Here is a 15,090-nt window from a genome sequence, read left to right as displayed (position 1 = left end):
TTTTTTCCTATCCTTACAATCTTGTAGGGACCATCCCATTTGGGCTCAAGTTTTTTGGAAACAGTTCCCTATGTGCATCATAATATAGAACTAACTGTCCCTTCTTAAATGCATATTTCTTCACTTTTAAATCATGCAGCTGCTTCACCCGACACTTAGCCACTTCTTGGTGCAATAGACTCTACAATTTGAGCTCATCCAAGTGGACCAGAGTCATAAAGTGCTCAAAGAGGGCATCCTCATCACCCAAAGAATGATTGATTGCGAATCTTGTGGTCGGAAACTCAATCTCTAAGGGCAAAACACACTCCTCCCCATAGACTAGCTTGAACAGGGTGTGGCCAATGGCTCATTTAAACATCGTGTTATACACCCACACTACGACATTTAATTTCTTATCCCAGTCTCACTTCTTTTCGGACACTATTTTTGATAGAACACCCACAAGCTACTTGTTAGTACTTTCAACCTACCCATTTGCTTATGGGTTATAAGGAGTCATCTTGTTTAGGAAATGAGTTCCACGATCTGATACTAATTCTTTTGGTGGACCAAATCGCCATATAATCTGCTCCAGTAGGAAACTTGCAGTCTCTTTTGCATCGTCCTTCCTCGTCGATCGTGCTTCTGACCACTTTGGAAAATAGTCAGTCACCACGATAATATGTCACTTTTGCATAGTCTCTGATGGGGTAATAGGACCCACAAAATCTATGCCCCACTTCTCGAATGGAAGTATAGGCATAATAGGAGTAAGTGGTCACTTCCTATTCTCCCTATTGTCATGCCGTTGACAAGTATCACATCTCTTAACATACGTGAATAAATGCATCTTGGAAAATGGACGGCCACCAATATTCGGCTCTTAAAGTTTTTTGTGCAATAAGCCACCGAGCAAAATGCCCTCCGCAAGCGGAGTCATGGCACTCTTCTGAAATTAATGGAACCTCGTCAGGCATCACACATCGGTGATAGATATCATCAACCCCTTGTCGATATAATATTCATGCAATCAAAGAAAATTTCAAGGTGTGTTGTCTAACTTTCCTCTTTTCTAATTTTGATAAACCGGTCCCAGCCTCTCCTATTGATAGGTAATGTGTAATAGTAGCGTACCAAGATGGGATCAAAGCTGTATTAATTTTAAACATTTCCTCAATAGAACTATCACCACATTTGAAAATTCACAACACCTTTCACATTAGTTTATTACGACCCTTTAGAGGCCAATTACCTATACACCCTGTTTATGAAAACCCACCTTTGTTAGATGAAGAGACTGAAATCCTTGAGCCTGAAGCTATCATAGATGCTGACTTCATGACCACTAGAACTGGCCGTAGATATTCTAGATATTTGGTCAAGTTTAAAAACCATCCTGTTGAGAAGAGGCCCAATAGATGCACGCTAGAGACTTAAATGCTTTCCCCACTCTGTTAGCTCCACATTGAGCTAATAGCAATTGAGGACAATTGCTATCCCACCCCGGGGGTATGATGCCAGGAGGCATATTTCACGGTGGATTCCATGCCACGGTGGATTCCGTGAGGTTTTACGGTGGATTCTGTAAACTTTGTTTACCGGGGCTCATACACAAAGTGGATTCTTTTTGCGAGAAGTCAATGGGGACGCCTATCCTTTTCGGGCATTTCGTTAATTTAGTGTGTACATGGGTGATTCCATAGCGGGTGATTCCACAAAATACATATTAAATTAATAAATGTTTATGAGTTTAGAGTGCGCATTCGTGATAAATTAAGGTTAGGATTGATTTCCAACCAGTTGATTTATTTATGTAGCTAAAGACTGCTAGTAGGTATTCACTTTTGTCGGTTTAATTGTATTATTTTACTAACTATTGTCAATGCTTCAGTTGATGTGTAGAGATAGCAGCAGTGGCGGAGGAAAGCATTGGAGGATAGCGTGTATTCGAGTTATCACTTATATTTTGATGGGCACATACCTTAGGCATGGCGCATATATTTTGTCGCGCCTATTTATTAAGACGTTGGATATTTATTTATTATTTTGTATGTGCATGGGCGTACGATTATGATATTTGTATTTGGACATTGTATTGGGTATGCCTAACTCTTTGGGCGCCCATCCATTAGCTTTATTTCTAGTTGGCACTAAAGCAAACTCAAAAGCCAAAAGCGTGCTATTTTGTAATTTGGGCTATTATTTGAGCTTGAAGATGATTAATACATAACATACATGCTTTGTGGAGCGCTCACACAAGGCATGGGGGGAGATTGCACCCAATTGGTCTCTTGTTCATGTCACGCATGCTTTCTACCTTGAGTTTTTTGCAAAAAGTAGAGTTCTTTTGTTCTTGGGGACCTTCTGACACTCACTACACGAGCATACAGCATCCGATCTGTGCACCAAAAATAATGAAGCATCAGTATAAAAAATAACTTTAAGGCCAGGTCACAACATTAGCAATCGAGAGCAAGACAGGGAAGAATGCACTATTAAAATGGCTTACAGATAGTCTTATAATCCACAAGAGTGAGACAATGTGCTTCAAAATGGAGATTTTTATCAAAAACTCATTTCAAATGTCGTGCAAGGATTGTATATATCAAACAAACTATGCCAATGAGCCGATATGGCGATTCATTTGTATTAACATTGTCAAAAATCTATTAAGATAAAATTTCAAAGAAATAAGTTGTACATCAAGAGCAATGTTCTTCTGTGCAACCAAGCTCTCATTCTTGTAGGCAATTAACTCACACACTCCATCCTCTATATGAGCTATACTATTAATAATGTCTTTCAACTTCCTTTCCTCTTGATCATCCAAGGACCCAATACACAGCCACCAAATTTTCTAGATGTGTTCATAAATGTCGCCTATATAACCCTTAATCTCTTCTAACTCAACTTATATCACCACTCCATTAGCAAGGTTCCCTTCATATTTCTCTTCTAATATTTTATCGATCGTCTATAAATGGTGACCAATGTCCTTACTAAGAGAAATCAAAGGTTTTTTATACGGAGACAATGTCTTCACTTGCTTTTCAATCCAATCTAAGCGATGAATGATCCTCAATAAACCACAAGAATTATTGTGCCCTCCAATATGCTTGAGCACACAATAAATTGCCTTCTTCCTTGTGACCTATTTCATTTTATGTACAATTTTTTCTACGCATACATTCTTGTTTGCTAGCAGAAGCCTACATACTAGACAAAAAACACATGTTAACACACACACACACACATAGAGAAGAAGAAGAAGAAGAAGAAGAAGAGAGAGAGAGAGAGAGAGAGAGAGAGAGAGAGAGAGAGAGAGAGAGAGAGAGAGAGAGAGAGAGAGAGAGAGAGAGAGAGAGAGAGAGAGAGAGAGAGAGAGAAGAGAGAGAGAGAGAGAGGAAGAAGAAGAAGAAGAAGAAGAAGAAATAGAAGAGAGAAGAAGAGGAGAGAGAGTGTGTGAAAGTGAGAGGTAAGAGAAAATGAAGAAGAAGAAGAAGAGAGTGTGTGTGTGAAAGAGAGAGGTAAGAGGAGAAAGTGTGTGTGTGAAAGCGAGAGGTAACAGAAAAGGAAGAAGAAGAAGAGAGAGAGAGAGAGAGAGAGAGAGAGAAGAAAAAGAAGAAGAGAAAAGACTAAGAAGAAGGAGAGAGACAGAGAGAAGGAGAGAGAAACAAAGAAGAAGAGAAAAGACAAAGAAGAGGGAGAGAGATAGAGAGAAGGAGAGAGATACATAGGAGAAGAAGAAGAAGAAAAAGGGGAGAGAGAGAGAGAGAGGAGGAGGAGGAGGAGGAGGAGGAGAAGAAGAAGAGAGAGAAATAAGAAGAAGAAGAGAAAAAAGGAGAAGAGGAGAGAAAGAGAGAGAAAGCAAGAGGTGTGAGAGAGAGAGAAGAAGAAGAAGAAGAAGAAGAAGAAGAAGAAGAGTTAGGAGACGAAGAAGAATAAGGAGAAGAAGAAGAGGGAGAGAGAGACAGAGATAAGAGAAGAGGAAGAAGAAGAGAGAGGTGAGAAGGGGGAGAGAGAGAGAGAGAAGAAGAAGAAGAAGAGAGAGAGAGAGGTGAGGTGAGAGAAGGGGAAGAAGAATAAGAAGAGAGAGAAGATGAAGTAGAAGAAGATGAGAGAGAAAGAGAGAGAAGAACAAGAACAAGGGAGAAGAAAACAAAGAAAAAGAAGAAGAGAGAGAGAGAGGAAGAAGAAGAAAATGGAGACAATGATAGAAGAAGAAGAAGAAGAAGAGAGAAAGTGAAGGAGAAGAAGAGGAGAGAGAGAGAGAGAGAGAGAGAGAGAGAGAGGAGAGGAGAAGAAGAAGAAGAAGAAAAAGAAGAGAGAGACAAAAGAATGGGAGTGGTGAGAGAAGAGGAAAAAGGAGAGAGAGAGAGAGAGAGAGGGAGGGAGGGAGGGAGGGAGAGAAGAAGAAGAAGAAGAAGAAGAAGAAGAAGAAGAAGAAGAAGAGAGAAAGAGATGGTGAGAGGAGGAGGAGGAGGAGGAGGAGCAGGAGCAGGAGCAGGAGCAGGAGCAGGAGCAGGAGCAGGAGCAGGAGCAGGAGCAGTAGCAGTAGCAGTAGCAGTAGCAGTAGCAGTAGCAGTAGCAGTAGCAGTAGCAGTAGCAGTAGCAGTAGCAGTAGCAGTAGTAGTAGTAGTAGTAGAGAGAGAGCGAAAGAGGCGGGAAGAGAGAGAGAAGAGAGAAGAGAGGCACTACTAACCAATGCAAAGAACCTAGTAATTATTAATTGTATATCAATGAGAATATTTTCTTCTTTATTTTGGCCTTTCCTATTGCTAGTGAGAATAGTCCCACTTTAATAGAACCAACCAATCTCATTATATCTCTAATGCAAATAAATTATTGGTAGTTTGAATCAAAGATGACTATATATTACTAGTTGGGAAACACATCAATACAATATAGCAAAATACAAGATATACATATTGTATTATGACCCCCCTCTCTCTCTCCACATACATACATACATATGTATGTGTGTGTGTGTGTGTGTGTGTGTGTGTGTGTGTGTGTGTGTGTGTGTGTGTGTGTGTATATATATATAGTATGATGTGTGTGTGTATGTGTGTGTGTGTGTGTGTGTGTGATCTCTTTTTTGGCAACATGCACATTTACTCATTTGTAAAGTTGCAAAAGTGGTTAATGGTATGGAGTGCACACCAAACATACTACCAAAAATACAACATCACATTTCTAAGTGCACTGTCTGTTGAGATATCGAGCTCCACTCGTGATATGCCAAGGTGACCGTTGTGCATTTATATCAACGAATTATTAGCTGCAGATGCGGTTGGTACACTGCCCATGAATAATAGCTAGATGACAACTATCCTTATCTACTCTAGTTCGTGGCTCAGTTAGTATGCCACCTTAGTTAGTTGAGTTTGGTTTAAGACCCATATATAGGGTTCTTCTATTTCTCTGTACAAGAGTTCTTTTTTGGCTTACACAACTAAGAATAGGAAAATTGTTTTCAGCCTCCACCTTTGTGTGTATTCCCCCATTGTGTAAGTGAGAAAGCTACAAGTGAGACTCCTTCCTTCTCTCCCACAATCTTGATATGGTATCAGAGTCTGGTTCGTGGTAAGAAGCTCAAGAAAGCAAACCAAGTTCGCGGTGTTCTGGTAAGAGGACCAGTGTTGCTTTCATTTTTCGAGTTTGGGAGCAAGTCTCTGCAGATAGCACAATCGAAAAGTGTAAGAGTGCATTGTCTCAGATTGAGACGCCCTTCGCGGTGTAGCAAGAGGGCAGTATATGCTGCGGGATAGGGCTTTAGCCCTAGGTTGCCCTGTTTTTTTGATTCGAGACAATTTCAGGGCTTATTTTGGAGGCAAAAGTTTTCCGCACGCACTCAGGAAAAGGCCCTGTTTTTTGCTGTGCGACCATTGTTCTACAGGTCGATGAAAAGTTACCGCAGAAATTGCATCGTATGCCTGTGCGCAGAGACATTGGAAGTTATAGAATCATCCTTGTTGCCTGTTGATGCAAAATTGTCACTAGGAAGTGACTGTGTGGTCAAATACCACTTTTGTTAGTTTTGCAGATTTGCCCTTGTGAGGCTAAAGCTGTGTTTTTTGCAGTGACAGAATTTTTTGCAGTGTTTTGTAATGGCATTTGATTCTCTTTCACAGATTCTCACTGAAAAGATTGACAAGAACAACTTCCAAGCATGGAAGTTTAGACTGACGAATTTCCTTATGGGAAAAGGATATTGGGAATTCGTTGTAGAAAATGAAGAAGAACTAGTTCTTCCTGATGTTCCCAATCAACAGCAAATGCAGGCATTTAAAGGATGGCATGAGAGCCAGAAAAGTTATGTATTGGCTGTCTATCAGTATTTCAGACTCTATGATTGTGCATATTCAGGATGCAAGTACACCAACGAAGGCATGGGATACTTTATCAAAAATGTATAGCACAAATACACAAGCCAGGAAAATGCAGCTTAAGCAAGAGTTGCACAATGTGCAAAGAGAAAGTATGAGCATCAATGACTACCACATAAAGGTGAAGAAGATTGCAGATGCACTTGCTTCCATTGGGTCGCCAGTGGAAGATGATGATTTAGTTTCTGTGACCTTGAATGGTCTAGGAAAGGATTATGCACAGTTTCGAACATCCATTTCCGTCCATGAAAGATTTCCTGATTTTGAGGAGTTGATTGCTCTTCTAATTTCTGAGGAGCAGAGAAATGATGGTGCATCTTCTTCAGGAGGAACTTCAAAAGAAGCTGTCTTCTACTCAAATGCTGGAAGAGGTAGAGGCAGAGGTAGAGGAGGCCGATCTGGAAGCCGTGGTAGAAATCAGAATATGCAGCAAACTCAAGAAAACCAGTCCTATGGAGGAGGACGTGGTAACTCTAGAGGCAGGGGGAGCCAAAGAGGTCGTGGTAGATGGCAAAGAGGCCAAAATGCAAACAACAATATTGAATGCTACTACTGTGGTAAAATGGGTCATATGGCTAAAGACTAATATAAAAAGAAGAATGACATCATGCATAAAAAATTGCAACAAGAAATTTATGCATCTTCTAGTAGACAGGGTGATGACATAAATGAGCATTTGTTTATGGTGCAGCACATGACCAATTCTGTGTGACAAGTGCAGAAGAAAGCAACGATGTGTGGTATGTTGACTCAGGTGCATCAAACCACATGACAGGTCATGCAGAATGGATGCAGGATGCAAGGAAAATAGAACAACTATGATTTGTGGAGACTGGTGATGATACTGCACATCCTATTGTGCAGATTGGAAAAATTCCTTGGTCTATGCAGGATGGGAAAAAGAAATACCTGTTAGATGTATTTCATGTCCCGAATATCAGAATCTGGTTTCTGTTGGTCAAATGGTTGAGTAGGGCTTGTAGGTCAGATTTAATCCTCATGGATGCTTTGTTGAGGATATGAAAAATAAAGGTCGCTTGATAGCAAAAGGAAAGAAGAAGGGTAAAATGTTTACGTTGGATGCAGACATGCTTGAATTGAGTGCAGCAATGTTTGCACATGGGACCAGTGTAGTTGCAGATATTGATATATGGCATAAACACATTGGTCATGTTAATGTACAGTGACTTAAATCAATGCAGGCCCAAAATATTGTTGCAGGATTTCCTAAATTCAAGGTTGCAGAAATGCATAAGGTATGTGAAGCCTGTCAATTTGGAAAACAGACAAGGAAACCATTTCCTAGACATGTTCAAGAGAGTAAGAAGCTATTGGAATTAATCCACTCTGATGTGTGGACTACTAAAGCTGCATCTATTGGAGGCTGTCATTATTTTGTCACTTTTATTGATGACTATAGCAGAAAAGTTTAGGTGTATTTTATGAAAAAGAAAAGTGAAGTTTTTGAGCATTTCAAAACTCTTAAAGCTATGGTTGAAAAAGAAACAGGCCTGCAAATAAAATGCCTAAGGTCAGATGGAGGGGAAGAGTACCTCTCAAATGAGCTTGCAAGGTTCTTGCAGGAGCATGGCATAAAGCAGCAATATTCATGTAGTCATACCCCACAGCAAAATGGAATTGCAGAAAGAAAAAATAGGCATATTGGAGAGGTATCTCGTGCCATGCTCAATGAAAAAGACCTGCCAGATTTTTACTGGACTGAAGCAGTTGCTACAGCAATCTACATAATGAACAAAACTCCCACTGTAGCAATACATGGGATGACTCCAGAGGAGAGGTATACTGGTAGGAAACCAGATATTTCTCATTTGAAAATTTTTTGTTGCATTGCCTATGTTCATGTGCCAGATGAGTTGAGATCCAAGTTGGATCCAAAAGCTGAGAAGTGCATCTTGGTTACTCTCTACAGCAGAAAGGGTATAGATGCTATAACCCTTCTACTCGTAAGTTTACAATGAGCAGAGATGTTGTTTTTGATGAGATGAGTAGCTAGTATAAACCAGTAAATGTGATTGATGATGTAGATGCACAAAATGGTAATGCTGCACAGAATTCACAGCAGCAGTCACAAAATATTAGTGGAGATCAAGAGAATCTCCATGGACAGGCAGATTGAGATCACATTCTTTGCCATGGACAGGTAGATTGAGATCAGGAGAATCTCCTCAAAGCAATGCAGATAGTGGTATGCAGGTTTCACAAAAAGGAAAAGAGAAGGTAGATCAACCCATGTTTGATGTGAATGCAAGTCACTCTAATGTGGATGGTGAATCCAGTGGCTCAGAACAGAGCATTGATGATGAGTTGGGTATTCCTTCTATTATTACACTTGGAGTAAGGAAGACCAGGGATGTTTTGAGAGCACTTGGGAGTGAACTTACTTTGCGTAGGTCTACCAGAGCTAGGTATCCTGTGGATAGGCTGAAATATGATGGATTTACAGCCATTCACTATGCCTATATGGTCAAAGTGATACAAAAACTAGAACCCACTTCTTTTGAGCAAGCCATGGAAAAAGAAAAATGGAAGAAAGCCATGGATGAAGAAATGGATGCCTTGGAAGCAAATGCTACATGGGAATTGGTACCTTTGCCTAAAGATAAGAATGCAATTGGTTGTAAGTGGGTTTATAAGGTGAAACACAATGCAGATGGTTTTGTGAACAAATACAAGGCAAGATTAGTAGTCAAGGGGTATGCACAAACATATGGCATTGATTATGAAGAAACATTCAGTTCGGTTGCAAGGATGGCAACCGTAAGAGCAGTCATTGCTATGGCTACATCAAAGGGATGGTCTTTACATCAGATGGACGTAAAGAATGCCTTCTTGCATGGTGATTTGCAAGAAGAGGTCTATATGGAGCAGCCACCAGGTTATGTGCATGTTGTTCATCCTGAGTCTGTTTGCAGGTTGAAGAAAGCCTTGTATAGCTTGAAGCGAGCACCTAGAGCATGGTCTGACAAGATAGGACAATATCTTATCATTATTGGCTTTCAAATTTCCAAGGCAAAATTCTCACTTTATGTGAGAAAAACAGAGAAAGGTATTATGCTACTTGTCATTTATGTTGATGATTTGATTATGACAGGTGATAGTGATGAAGATATCCTTCATGTGAAAATACAATTGAAGTAGAAGTTTGAGATGAAGGATTTGGGAGAGCTGCGTTATTTCTTAGGCATTGAGGTGATCACCAAGTGGAAAAACAGAGAAATGTATTATGCTACTTGTCATTTATGTTGATGATTTGATTATGACAGGTGATAGTGATGAAGATATCCTTCATGTGAAAATGCTATTGAAGCAGAAGTTTGAGATGAAGGATTTGAGATCACCAAGTGGGATACGGCTCTTGCAGAGGCAGTATGGATTGGACATGCTGTCCAAATATGGGATGACAAGCTGTAAGTCTATTTCAGTTCCTTTGGATCAGAATGTGAAGCTGAGCGCAAATGTAGGTGAGCTTCTGGAAGACCCTACTATGTACAGACGCATAGTAGGAAGTTTGATTTATATGACTATTACCAGGCTAGATTTGAGCTATGCTGTTGGATTGGTAAGTCAGTTTATGCAAGCTCCAAGGAAACCGCATTTGGATGTGGCTAGATGCATACTCAGGTATGTGAAGTCCACATTGCAGTATGGACTATTTTATGAGACTGGGGTTCAGATACAGTTGCATGGATACACTGATGCTGATTGGGCTGGTAGTATTTCTAATAGACAATCTACCAGTGGATATGTGTTCTCTTTTGGGAGTGCTGCAGTCACTTGGAGCAGCAAGAAATAGCCTCCTACAATTGCCTTGTCGAGCACAGAGGCTGAGTTTAGGGGTGCAGCAATGGCTGCATGTGAGGTAGCTTGGTTGCATAAGATACTTTATGATATGCATCAGCCTCCTACAGATGGGCCAGTTGTCATTTATTGTGACATCATGAGTAGTATACACTTGGTAAATAACCTAGTCTATCATGCTAGAACAAAGCACATTGAGGTGCATTATCACTATGTGCGGGAGAGGGTTTTACTAGGTCTTATTGATCTAGTTTATGTCAGTACAGAGGATCAGGTAGCTGACATATTTACGAAGGCATTGGGCACAGAGAAGCTGTGCAAGTTCAGAGACCTGCTTGGTGTGCAGGAAGTGGGATTGAGCTCGAGGGGGAGTGTTGAGATATCGAGCTCCACTCGTGATATGCCAGGGTGACCATTGTGCATTTATGTCACCGAATTGTTAGCTACAAATGCGATTGGTACACCGCCCATGAATAATAGCTAGATGACAGCTATCCTTATCTACTCTAGTTTGTGGCTTAGTTAGTATGCCACCTTAGTTAGTTGAGTTTGGTTTGAGACCCATATATAGGGTTCTTCTATTTCTCTGTACGAGAGTTCTTTTTTGGCTTACACAACTAAGAAGAGAAAAACTGTTTTCAGCCTCCACCTTTGTGTGTATTCCCCCATTGTGTAAGTGAGAAAGCTACAAGTGAGACTCCTTCCTTCTCTTCCACAATCCTGATACTGTCCACCCCTACAAAAAATACGACACATATTACTATGTATGAACATAGAGTAGTTAAATAGTTTTTGGAACTAAAATATCCAAAATGGCCTATTGTGGTCACTCCTTGAATGAGTGGAGTGGGGGTCGTGGAGTATAGCATAAACATGGGTGACATGGTAGTTAAGGAGAGTAGGGAGCCATGTGACAAACTTTCATGCATGCAAATTCTGTGGGGGCAAGAGGTAGAGGGTAAATGAGCTAGTAGGGCAAGGTGATCAAAGAGCTTGGAGGAAAGATCATGCATTCATGGACTATTTTTAGGTGACCAAGGATACAACAATTGACATGTCTACAATTGAGAAGCAACTCATGATTGATCAACATCAATAAAATGCAATAAGTAAGTTTCATATGGCTAAGTTGAGCAAGCAAGTGCATGAGGTATTAATGGCCCTCTCCTTGGCATGCATTGAGAAACATTTGTGTTAGCAAGGATCTATCTATATGTATGGGGTGTCCACCTACTAAAGAGTAAATCATGTAACGATTTGATTTAGGTTGGCTCCCTTATAATCTTCTTAGTGGCTCTTTTATAATCTTCTTATATTATTTTGGGCATGCCTTTCCCTAACCAATATAACCTTGATATTCACTATCTTAGCCATACAATTACCTTTGAGTTTCAAGGTGAGCTTATAATTTTGCAAAGTTTAGAGCTTGAAATGTTTCATTTGATCACTCATACATAGACTAAACATACACTTGGAAAATTAAAAAAGCTCTATGATTTACATGAGTGCAGTTGAGAAACCTAAGTCTTCCACTCTCAGCTCTTCATAAAAATGCTTCTTGGATGTTTGTAAACTGTGCTTCACAGATTATTATCTGCCACATTCTAGAGAAAACTCAGACCATAAAATATAAATTATCCCATGTAGTTTCTCCTTCTCATAAGGCACTCCATAGGTATAGTCCACTTCACTAAAACAAAATCCAAAGACAAGTTAATGAACTTTTGGACAAAGCCTAATTTAACCTAATTCTTCAACTTTTGGATCACTCATACTCTTACTTGAGAAGAACGACAAAATATACCACATGTGTATTGTCTATAGGGTTCTCAATAAAGTTAAATATTAAAATAGAGATCATGTTTTACATGCTGATGATTTGTTAGATAAATTAGTTGGGTCTGAGCTTTTCATTCAAATCAATCAAAAGTCTAGATATCACTAAATTAGGATGAATTTTTTCATTGATAGCTCTTCCATTAACCATTTTATTACATTAAAATATTGTTTTCCATTGGGGGCTAGCTAGCAAAAATCATTCAATACATTGAAGTATTGCTCTAATTACCTCATTTCAATCAGCCTTTCTTTCTACTTGCAATGACCAACTCTATTGTGTACTCATGCAAAATGGCATGATCACCCTATTGTCTAATGAGAGCCAAAAATTGAAACCTTCAGAATAAAATTACAACAGATATGATAAAGAGTTGCTAGCCATTGTGTGTGGCTTGGATATATGGAAGCATTATATCATGGGATCTGAAGTTCTTATTCAACTTTGACCAACATGACATTAAGCATTCACTTTGTTAGTCCCTACTTTCTAGTAGGCATATTAGATGGGTATCATTTATCATTTATGCAAAACTCCATCCTATGGTCCAGTATCATCCTAAGCATGTTAACATTGTTATCAATGCACTTAGTTGTTGGCCTCATAAGAATGTTTCAATGCACCACACACTTGGTTTTGATGAGCGTAAGAATGTTTACTTGAAGCATATTTCTCTTGTTGAAATTTAGACTTTCGATTATATGATTTCTATATATGCTTCTGATAATGATTTTGGTAATTTATGGAGAAATTTTCAAAACACAAATACCACTTTTTAAAATAATTACATTTTGGGTAATTGATTTATATTTCCAAAAGAAATGTATATAAGTGCACAATATAGAGCTATTACTATGAATGAAATGCATGCATACATAGGGTCATCAAGGAATTCAATCCCCATTAGTTGCATGTAAATAATCTTTTTACTAGCTTGATTTGAAGAATGATGTTACTAAGTGTGTGCCTAAGTGTATTGTTTGTCAATGCATTAAACATCATCATGGAAAATCCCACATTTTACTTATACCTTTGCCTATACCCAATGGACCATGGGAGCAAATCTATATGGATTTTATAATTGGCTTACCTCTACTACATCTACATATAATGACATAGTTTGGATTATTGTCGACAAGTTTAGCAAACATACATATTTCTCACCATGTGAAAAGATATTATTTGCACATTAGGACGCTAAATTGTTCATATACACTATCTTTTATCCCAAGGTTATTCTTATTTGCACATTAGGATGCTAAATTGTTCATGTAAACTATCTTTCATTGCCATGGTTTTCCCAAGGTTATTCTTTTTGACTGAGGTGGCCATTTTTGCCATCACTTTTGGGTTGTTCTTTTTAAAAATCCAAGTACAAAAATGGACTTTAGATCTACTTTCTACCATTAAAGTAATGGAAAAACCAAAGCAAAAAAAAATCTATCTTTGATTTATTAAGGTCTTACAATATTGACTATCCTACAAATTGGAATCAATATTACCTATCCTACAATTTTCTTATAACAACACACCTCGCTCAATTACCACTTGTACATATTTGAAGATGGTTTATAATTAGAAATTACCTATTCCTATGTTGACCACATCTATTGATGTATTGGCAAGTGATTCTTTAGCCAATGATCACTTGAAAATGTTACATAACGTCACTAATAAGTTTAGATAATCTAAACTAAGGTATACTACTCATGCCAACAAAAAAGCGAAAATATATCTCATTTGAAGAAAATGATTTGGCTTGTCTTTGAATTGAGAGATAAAGATTAAAATATACTAAATGGCATTTCAAAGTTAAACTAGCCCTAAGATATTATGAGGATATTATGGACCTTTTTGAATTGTTCACAAGATTTGACAATGGTTTTTGCTTAAATATTCTACCTCATTGGAAAATACATAACTCTTTTGGTATTGGTTTACTAAAACCCTTTAAGAGAGGTCTACTTATTATTCTAGTGGGATTGATGATCTATCATTGCTCGAGGAGGACATTAAGGTCTTGATCCCTCAAATCATTATTGACCATGAGAAAACTAGTACTCGTATTGGTAAGAAATACCATCGTTACTTAATAAAATATAAAAATCAATTTGTTTCAAAGAATCCCAATGGATTTAGAAAACATCCATTCCTTCAATTTATGATGGTCTAGTCATTGCATATGACTCACAAGCACATTCAATTCTATATCAAACATGATCCATTGTAAGAGGCAATGTTTCTAATCCACAGTTACTTATTTTGATAAATGTTGTGTTGATTTGATGCACAAGGTAGCACACTTATTCATTGTCATTTGTATTCATTTATTAAGATTTATCTCTTTACTAATTCTTCCTTGACTTAGTACAAATATTTCGTATGAGGCAGCACTAACATGTGATTAATCACCCATGCTCTTTCTTTGTTTTGTCAACTAAGGATAGTTGCTTTCCTACCCCCATACAATGTTATGATTGTTGATTTTGTTGATTCATGTAATTGATTTGATTATTATATTTTATGTGGATTCTTATTTTTGATTATTCGCCATACATTCATCACTTGTTGCATGTGTAAACATGTAGGTCACATCGTGCCAAGTGGATATCAAGAGATTTAATGTGTTTTTTGTTTTTGGGTAGGTAGATGGTTAGATAGAAGAATTGGAAGAAATTATGATAAGGAAGCTCTACACAGAGCACAAATAATTATTTTGATATTCTATGGGATATATTATTTGTGTGCTTAGTATGCAAGAGATTTTTATATTCTTGTATATCTCTAGTCCTACACAAGGGCATGATTACTTACTTGATCCCAAAGATAATGTTTGGAATTCTAAATGCTATATAGACTTTAGGAAAAGAGGAACTATTTATAAATATCATAAAAAATTAGATGTAATATCCTATTTTGGGCACAAAATCAATAATATCAAGAAGTGCGTGCATTGAGAAGAGGCCTCTCAATGCATGAGGGGAGATTGGATTGGATTGATGTTATGCATTACTCTTTGCATTTATCTTTCTATGTTTTTCTTTGTGTAATTTCAATTTGAGC

The sequence above is a fragment of the Lygodium microphyllum genome, chromosome 9 (genome assembly GCF_053477565.2).
Source record: "Lygodium microphyllum isolate KBCC chromosome 9, Lygodium_microphyllum_v1.1.10, whole genome shotgun sequence".
In the NCBI taxonomy this organism is placed as follows: domain Eukaryota; kingdom Viridiplantae; phylum Streptophyta; class Polypodiopsida; order Schizaeales; family Lygodiaceae; genus Lygodium; species Lygodium microphyllum.
Note: the sequence above shows the minus strand (reverse complement) of the source record.